The sequence below is a fragment of the Oncorhynchus clarkii genome, chromosome 12 (assembly GCF_045791955.1).
Source record: "Oncorhynchus clarkii lewisi isolate Uvic-CL-2024 chromosome 12, UVic_Ocla_1.0, whole genome shotgun sequence".
NCBI lineage: Eukaryota > Metazoa > Chordata > Actinopteri > Salmoniformes > Salmonidae > Oncorhynchus > Oncorhynchus clarkii.
The window spans coordinates 25,605,404-25,615,592 of NC_092158.1; positions in this window are offsets into that span (position 1 = coordinate 25,605,404).

Consider the following 10,189-nt stretch of genomic DNA (forward strand, 5'->3'; position numbering starts at 1 on the left):
AAAGGTATGAACACTTAATAAAACAAAGACATGCCACTCATAGTGAGTGCATAGAGTGTAGGCTATTCATAAAGAGGCAGTTAGTCCTTGAGCATGGGATAGCTGACAGGCACGGCTGAGACAGAATTTGAAATCAGCACCTCCACTATGTGGACAGCTCCATTACTGTGTCCAATGTTGTGAGAAGGCTCAGTTCTGACTAATTCAGACTCAAAGTGGTTGAGAACAAAAATACTACTAATTCTAATCAATGACATCATTGAAATAATTGAACCCCATGAAAGTAAGACAAACTGATATGTTTTTATTGGAATTATCTCAACATCCTTGTTACTGTAATGTCAATTGATAGTTACATTTTTTGACACCATTGTCTAATTTTTAGTTAGAGCGGAAGCAGGGTAAATAACACAAGAGGTACCAGAAGGCTACATTGAGAGACTTAAGCAAGGTTTAAGCCTCCTGACACCACAACACCTGCACCTCCTGTCCTCTCAGCAAGCAGTGCCGAAGGCCATTGAGAAATGACACACTTCAGCAATTCTTCAAGGCAGGGAAGTGGGGCAGCACTAGACCCCTCAGTGTAGCACTCAGCACGTAGAGCGCTCAGCAAAACCAAAACACACCACAACAGTCCTTGAACACCTTACGTACATGCACAACACCTTTAGGTAGGTGAAATATATGCACATGATTTTGCTGTGTTTTTCCATTCCCAATCATCTACTGAGGTCTTCATCCTATCCAGTTGACTAGTGATTGTGTACCTGCTTAGTGCCTGCCCAGCTGGCAGTGGTTGGTCTGTGTGTGCCAGCACATTGTGACTGGGGAGGGCAGGGATAAGAGTGGTGGAGCTTTCAGGTATAACAGTGGTCTTCACCCTGCCAGTTAGGGCCCACCCCCAACCCCACAGAGCAGGGGCTTCTGGGAGAGCCTGTCAATGCCAGGGCCAACAGCCACAAAGAGAAGAGGCTTAGCTGTAATCCGTATCGACCGCCTTTCCCCTTGTCTGCCAATTCATATCATGGATTTGTCTCGCTCAATGATGTGCCTTCATCAAGACACCCCCTGTTAGTCCATACCATTGATAGTCCTCAATGTCACCATCATCATTTAGGACTCTGCCAAAACTACCACAGAGGGAGAGGGAATGGTGCAGACAAATATTCATTTACATACCAAAACCACCCAGGGAGAGTACAGCACATTAGGTTAATGAAGCAGTCTTCAGTGTCTCTAATCAAACAGCTATGCTCACTATGGTGGGGAATCATTCACACAGATCATGGTGCAGTTTTGTTATGGAATAGACTTTAAAAATCATGACCCTGAAGAATACATTTAGCAACTGTTAGGTTTCGCAGGCTTACAGGCTATGTGACATTATTAGTTCATACAATAACCTACCATCCAATATAAGGCAATATTAGGTCATAAGTAATAATTTATATAAATAATTAGTTCAAGACAGGCAACATAATTTCAAACCTCAACTTATTTTGTTTTTCTTAATAGATGGTAAATGTGCAATTTTTTTTTTGGTAACATGAGGGCGGAACCAGGCAGTGTGACAGGGGTTGTGTGAGTGATGATGAGAGAGGATGGAGGAGAGCGGGTTAGGTAGAGGACAGGGGACAAGGGAGAGAAGGAGAGGGGCTCCCCCAGGGGGAGAGGATGCCTGGGGGCCTTGCAGTAAGAGAGCCTTAGGGACAATGTGCCTGGAGCCCAGTGATGATGGTGATTGATACAGGCACAACTCAGACACCCCAGACGCTCAGGCAAATTAAAAGGCTATTTTGTAAAGTTGTAAAAGAGCAGAATGGCAGAAGGTCCTCCCCACCCCTCTCTGTCGCGGCTGCTTCTGTTAGGTCTCTTTAGTGTCATCAACCCCTCAGGGAGAGGGGCTGTTACACGCCTTTCACTCACACTCACACTGGCCACGTCTGTGAAGCATGCCATGTTGCCCCGCTCTCTGTGTATGTGTGTGGATATGAGAGAGAGAGATGTTGAGGAAGTATGTCAAATCTGTACGACATCATAGTAGAGTAACACTCAGTAAAACAGCAATACATTTTTGCTAATTAGAATTCTGCTATGTTTTGAGTTATATCGTTTGTCATCTGTAAACACAGTCAATATGCCAATATCAGTCAGGCATTTCCTCTCAGTTCCATGAATCCATTAACACAATAACCCAGACTATATGAGTAAAGTCTCAGCTTTTGTAAACCATAAAGAGGAACTTACCTTGAATTACTCTCTTATTTGTAGATAATTTGCAGATCATTTATCCTCAATTTGAATTTAATTGACCCATGTGACCTGAGGACGCACACAGGCCCTGGATGGCTGCCCCAGCGTGTTTGGGGAGAGGAGATAGAGAGACAGCCTGTGTCAGGGTGGAGGTGCAGCCTACAGGGAGGACATACACAGCACAGGTCAAACTTGTGTCAAGTGGGGAGTGGAGGCCAGCTGAGCTGGCCTGCCCCATGCTTTGTGCTCATTTAAACAGCCATGGCCAGATACCGGGGATGTGTGATGGGGGTAGTGGAGGGCTGTATGGGGGCTTGACGAAGCTGGAGGGCATGTGGACCCTGGCCAACAGGACCTGGGGTAAGAGGGACCTGTGGTGTGTTCCTGTCCAAAACACATGCCAACTCTCACACAAGCAAGTCGCCTACCCCATATCCCTAACCTGTCTGGGTTTAATGCTCCTCTCAGATCATCTACACAGACATCATGGAAAATATCACTCAAAGTATGAAAGTTTTCATTTTGCCAAAATTATTTTGAAGGCTTACATTACTTATTGCACTAATTCCATATTGAATCATTATGTTTTCTCTCTTTCATATCATTGGATTTCTATAAATGATTTAGGGTTCTGTTATGGAAATTACAATATGGCTGTAAGTTCTGGCTATAGCCTCACTACAAACTAGGATTTTTCTCCGTAACTAGGGTGAAGCAAATCCCATGACTATTTTGACATATGACATAAAATTATCATTGACATTTAATGATCTGATGGGTGACAAGTATGACATAGTAAATAGGGCTTGACATGAAAAATCACAAACACAAACACAAACATTAACAGCTATCCTTACTCTAACTTTGGGGTTTCCAACAATCTACCCCTAAACTTTGTTTCAACAAGTCAAAATACGTTTCTATTTACTCCTCAGATACCCTAACCCTATAATATATTTTTCGGAAAGAAGTATGTTTTTTTAAAATTTAATTTTACCCCTTTTTCTCCCCAATTTCGTGGTATCCAATTGTTCTACTCTCTTGTCTCATTGCTACAACTCCCGTACGGGCTCGGGAGAGACGAAGGCTGAATGTCATGCATCCTCCGATACACAACCCAACCAGCCGTACTGCTGTGCGCAGTACTGTACTGGATGCTGTGCGCATCCAACCCGGAAGCCAGCCGCACCAATGTGTCGGAGGCTACACCGTGCACCTGGCAACCTTGGCTAGCGCGCACTGCGCCCGGCCCGCCACAGGAGTCGCTGGTGCGCGATGAGACAAGGAGATCCCTACCGACCAATCCCTCCCTAACCCGGACGACGCTAGGCCAATTGTGCGTCGCCCCACGGACCTCCCGGTCACGGCCGGTTACGACAGAGCCTGGGCGCGAACCCAGGGACTCTGATTGCACAGCTAGCGCTGCAGTACAGCGCCCTTAACCACTGCGCCACCCGGGAGGCAGAAGTATGTTCAATAGGAAACAGATTTTAGCAGGTGCGTAATTCCTTTATTGCACACGGATTTCCAAGTCAGTGTCCTCATACTAAAACTGTTATTTCTTATTTGTTTTTGAAGTTACAAGCCTGAAACATTGAACATAGACTGCTGACACCCTGTGGAAGTCATAGGAATTGCATTCAGGGAGCTATTTTACAATATTTCTAAGAGTCTCTCAAACAAAAAAAATTCTGGTTGGTTTTTCTTTGGATTTTCTCCTGCCATATCTATTGTGTTATTTTCTCCTACATTATTTGAACATTTCTACAAACTTCAAAGTGTTTTCTTTCCAATGGTAACAATTATATGCATATCCTGGCTTCAGAGCCTGAGCTACAGGCAGTTTACTTTGGGCATGTCATTCAGGTCAGAAATAGAGAAAAGAGGAGCCTAGCCCTAAGAAGTAAAAAAAAAAAATATATGTTGCAAGCTACTAATTTCTTTCTAGCTTTCAAATAGGCACGTTCTTCTCTTCTCCCCTGCAACTCTTCTTCAGGTCCTTAGTCTACAAGAGAAAGCAATGAACATGTTTTCTGTCAATATACCTGTTAAAATAATGGTTCATAAACAACTTTAAGGGGGATCCTATAAAATATTCTATATGTTTTTATTTTAGTCCCAAATGATGTTCTCAGTTTTATTTTTCACTCTCAAAAATTATAATTGTTTGTAGAGAAACAACAAAGTTGGATGTCCTGAGTCTATGTCAATGCTTAAATCACATCAGAAGACAGGTTTCTTTAGGTCAGAAAGAAAATAAACACATTTAGATTGTTGAGTGTAATTCCCCTTTAATTGCACATGGCCCTTTAATCTAGCATGGTTCTCTACTGCTGCTGCTCATTTCATGGAAAAGTTTGCCAATAACAAATAATCGATACAAATTATATACTAACTCATGATATACTTCTACCAGGTAAGCCTACTTTGCAGTTAACATTTAATTGAGAAGGTTTTTCTGTCAACCAACAAGATGGTTATCACATCAACTGGCTACACTCGGAGTGAGAAACAAATGCGCACACCACACAGACAGGGGCAAGAGTGCTGTAAACTCCTTGGCAGATTTTGTGTTAGGTTTGTCTTTTTAAGCCAATAGTGGCTAACCACGGATGGGATAATGTCAATGTTGCTTGATTAGATAGCAGCTAAGAGCTGGTAGCTCGTGATCGACCTGTTGGAGACCCCTACTCAAACGTAATGTGTGATCTATTGGTTTCTACCATGTTAATGGGTTCCTCCATGGTGTTTGTTGTGAGAATATGTTGCAAGGGATAATTTCATGTGCCACTGAGAGCAGAGAGCCAGTAACAATGGGTGGTCCATGGAGGTAATCAGGCTGTTTTGCAGCGAGGTCACGACTCCTAGCTGAGTGATATGACTGGCCTGCTGCAGCTTATCATCTGCACCCACACCTCCCCATCCTCTCACTACAGACAACAGGGAGGGAGGCCACTGTATCAATCGATCTGGGCTCACACAGAAATGTGCTTCTCAGGGGTCACTGAGTCTAGGTAATATGTACATTGGCAAGTCAATAAGAAAATATTGGCCAAACTGCTGTGCCTGGAGAGGGAAAAGAAGTGGGAAACATACAGACACAATCTTGGCGCGCACACACATGCATGCACACATCTAGGCTTGTACTACCACCATACACATATGCACAGGCGCGCACACACACTGTGTGATTCCCTGTGTGTGTCTAGCAGCAGTCTCTGATCTCTGAGTTGTATGCATGAGGGGTAGTCCAGGATGCTCCATTAGAATAAGAGAGCACTGTGACACACGGGGAGGAAGGAGCTCCACAGACTGGCGTCCTGAGGCAGCCGCCCACCCTTGTGTTTTCAGCTGGCCCCTCTCACACTCGACCTTTCATCCAGTCCTCTCAGTGGGAACCAGCCCGTTCCCGTGCACCAAACAGATGGGCGCCTCACAAAGGCCCCCGCGCTTCAGCAAGCTGGTGTCCTACACGCCCGATTACACCCCAATACCAAAGTTAGAATTGATACAGTGGCTCGTGGGGACTTTGTTTGTGCATAGGGCACGGAGAACAAAAAAGCAAGAGGTAGTTAGAAAGCCATTTTCCTCTCCGCCGTTATAGTGCGGCATGCGTGGAAGGGGGAAATCGATGCTCTGGTGAACCTGTGTGTCTTGTTCTCTAGGGCTGCGTTTGGAGGTAGTGTGTGACAGCAGACACATTTGTATGCACTCCATGGATTTATACCCTGCCAGGCGACCATGGAGAATTCAGTCGAGGTAGATTTACCTTTTAGGAGAATATCACAGTATGTTCTATGAGGATAGAAAAAAACGTATATACTGTGAGACTATGAGAACATACAGAGGAATAAAACATGAATGAGAATGAACAAAATCAATCATATTAAATCAATGAAAATATATGAAATGTATTATATTCCAACTATATAACAATTATAACAATCTAAACTATATAACAAAATAACTATATATAACTATATAACTATATAACAATCTAACAATTCCTTTATTTTGTTCCAAGTACTCCACAACATTCATCATTATAGGTGGGACCAGATAGTGACATAGGGTAGTGGATAAGGTTACATAAATACACTGTTGTATCTTAGGTATTAGGAAACAAATCATTTCTAAATCCATTGCTGTAAATTAATGGCATAGAATTCAGTTTCACATGAAGGGCCACCCCACCACCACCCTTCAGTGATGCTTCTGCACCTCCAGAATATTACCCAGTCAATATAGGGATTGTATCTACAATGCTGTAAACACCAGCCAAGCGTGCGTTAGGCGATAGTGGATTTTGACAGGGAGGAGGCAGATACAGGGAAAATAAACCATGAAGTATGTGTAGATGTAGGTGAAAGAGAGATCAGAGGGAGAGACAGAGACAGAGAGACAGAGGGACAGAGGGAGAGAGAGAGACAGAGCCAGAGGGACAGAGAGAGAAAGAGAGAGAGAGGTTGGGGGAGAGAAAGTGAGAGAGAGAGAGAGAGAGAGAGAGAGAACCAGAAAACCTATATATATACACAGAGAGAGAGAGAGGAGAGAGAGAGAGAGAGAGAGAACCAGAAAACCTGAGCCTTCACTATGGTAATCACTAAAACATTACAGAATTTCACTACGGAAAAAGAAGGAACAGCATCATCCTCAGCTCTGGCATCTTCCCCAATATTTGGAACCAAGGACTGATCACCCTAATCCACAAAAGTGGAGACAAATTTAACCCCAATAACTAACGTGTGATATGCGTCAACAGCAGCCTTGGGAAAATTATCTGCGTCATCATTAAAAGCAGACTCGTACATTTCCTCAGTGAAAACAATGTACTGAGCAAATGTCAAATTGGCTTTTTTACCAAATTACCGTACAACAGACCACTTATTTACCCTGCACAGCCTAATTGACAAACAAACCAAAACAAAGGCACGTTTTCTCATGCATTGTTGATAAAAAAATATATATTTTGACTCAATTAGGCATGAGGATCTGCTATATAAATTGATGGAAAGCGGTGTTGGGAGACATTATTAAATCCATGTACACAAACAACAAGTGTGAGGTTAAAATTGGCAAAAAAACGCAAACATTTCTTTCCACAGTCCTATGGGGTGAGACAGGGATGCAGCTTGAACCCCACCTTCTTCAACATATATATCAACGAATTGGTGAGGGCCCTAGAACAGTCTGCAGCATCCAGCCTCACCCTAATAGGATCTGAAGTCAAATATCTACTGTTTGCTGATGATCTGGTGCGTCTGTCACCAACCAAGGAGGGCCTGCAGCAGCACCTAGATCTTCTGCACGGATTCATTCAGACCTGGGCCCTGACAGTAAATCTCAGTAAGACAAAAATAATGGTGTTCCAAAAAAAGGTCCAGTTGCCAGGACCACGAATACAAATTCCATCTAGACACTGTTGCCCTAGAGCACACACAAAACTATACGTACCTCAGCCTAAACATCAGCGACACAGGTAACTTCCACAAAGCTATGAACGATCTGAGAGACAAGTCAAGAAGGGCCGGCAGGTAGCCTAGTGGTTAGAGCATTGGGCCTGTAACCGAAAGGTTGCTAGATCGAATCAAGGTAAAAATCTGTTGTTCTGCCCCTGAACAAGGCAATTAACCCACTGTTCCTAGGCTGTCATTGTAAATAAGAATTTGTTCTTAACTGACTTGCCTAGTTAAATAAAGGTAAAATAAAAAAAATGGTACACCATCAAAAGGGATTGTGAGGTCTGGGGTCTGCTCACCAACCAAGAATTCACAAAATGGGGGAAAAAAAACTAATTGAGACTCTGCATGCAGAAATCTGCAAAAATATCCTCTTTGTATAATGTAAAACTCAAAATAATTCATGCAGATAGTAATTAGGCAGATACCCGCTAATGAGCCAAATCCAGAAAAGATACATTAAATTCTACAACCACCTAAAAGGAAGCAAACCTTCCATAACAAAACCACCTACAGAGAGATGAACCTGGAGAAGAGTCCCCTAATCAAGCTGGTCCTGGGGCTCTGTTCACAAACACAATAAAAAAAACAGGACAGCAACACAATTAGACCCAACCAAATCATGAGAAAACAAAAAAATAATTACTTGACACATTGGAAAGAATTAACAGCTAACTAGAATGCTATTTGGCCCCAAACAGAGTACACAGTGGAATAATACTGTACCACTGGTGTGGAATTATTGTAATCAAAAGGAGTGGGACTTTTAGATTTCTTCAAAACAATTTAACTTTATTAATTAATTACTGCAGTAATGGAGTTTGTCAACGAACCCCCCCCCCCCCCCCCCCCCCCCCCGGTGATTCGTGGAGAGCCCAATGACAAAAGATACCATGGCCTTTTATAGCAAAGATACACCCCCTTCAGTCTACATGACAAACATAACAAAACTACTACTTCAGTCTACATGACAAACATGTAGACTGAATGGGTCACAAGGTAAAGATTTGTGTGAAAAATACTTATAATTCACAGCAGACAGTATCTGCTGTAAAAACAGTTCTCATTGTGTAGAGACCAGGGTCTGGCCCTGGAGTCATCTCTCCCTGGCACCTTATAGAACAGAAACATTAACTCATGCTCTGGAATGCGGTCTTGTTAGGCTTATAACCTAAAGACATCGTAAATCTTCTGTCAGTGTTACATCTCCCAGAGGCCCATCCTTAGTAGAACACACACAGATGAATGTGTTCTAAAACCCCCTATCCTGTTGCATAAAACAACCATTTGATGCAATAACAGCGTTATAACACAATCTTGTAATTTTTGTTCAGACACCACTGTGACTGACCCAAACTTAAGGAAAGGTTTGACTATGTACAGACTCAGTAAGCATAGCCTTGCTATTGAGAGAAGCCGCTCTATCAACTGCACCATGCTCTAGCAACTGAGCTACAAAGGACCACTTATTTATTTATATTATTTTATATCATTTGTATTTGTAAAAAAAATAAACATTTACATTTGAGTTGTAGCAGATGCTCTTATCCAGGGCGACTTACAGTAAATAGTGAGGGCATACATTTTAATATTTTTAAATTCCCATATCCCTATTCCAATATCTATTGGGTGAAATACCACAGTGTGCCATCACAGCAGCAATATCTGTGACCTGTTAACACGAGAAAAGGGCAACCAGTGAAGAACAAGCACCATTGTAGTTACAACCTATATTTATGTATATTTATTTTCCCTTTTGTACTTTAGCTATTTGCACATTGTTACAACACTTTATATAGCCATAATATGACATTTGAAATGTCTCTATTCCTTTGAAACGTTTGTGAGTGTAATGTTTATTGTACATTTTTTATTGTTAATTTCACTTTTGTTCATTATCTATCTGAAATGTTGGAACATTGCTGAAGGGACCTGCTTCCACTCAGCCACAAGAGCGTTAGTGAGGTCGGGCGCTGATGTTGGGCGATTAGGCCTGGCTCGCAGTCGGTATTCCAATTCATCCCAATGGTGTTCGATGGGATTGAGGTCAGGGCTCTGTGCAGGCCAGTCAAGTTCTTCCACACCGATTTCGACAAACCATTTCTGTATGGACCTCGCTTTATGTATGGGAGCATTGTCATGCTGAAACAAGAACTTCCCAAAACTGTTGCCACAATGTTGGAAGCATAGAATCGTCTAAAATGTCATTGTATTCTATAGCGTTAAGATTTCCCTGCACTGGAAATAAGGGGCCTAGCCTGATACATGAAAAACAGTCCCAGACCATTATTCTTCCTCCACCAAACTTTACAGTCGGCACTATTCGGCTGGTAATGTTCTCCTGGCATCCACCAAACCCGTATTTGTCTGTCGGACTGCTAGATACTGTAGCGTGGTTCATCACTCCAGATAATGCATTTCCACTGCTTCAGAGTCCAATGGCAACGAGATTTACACCACTCCAGCCGACTCTTGGC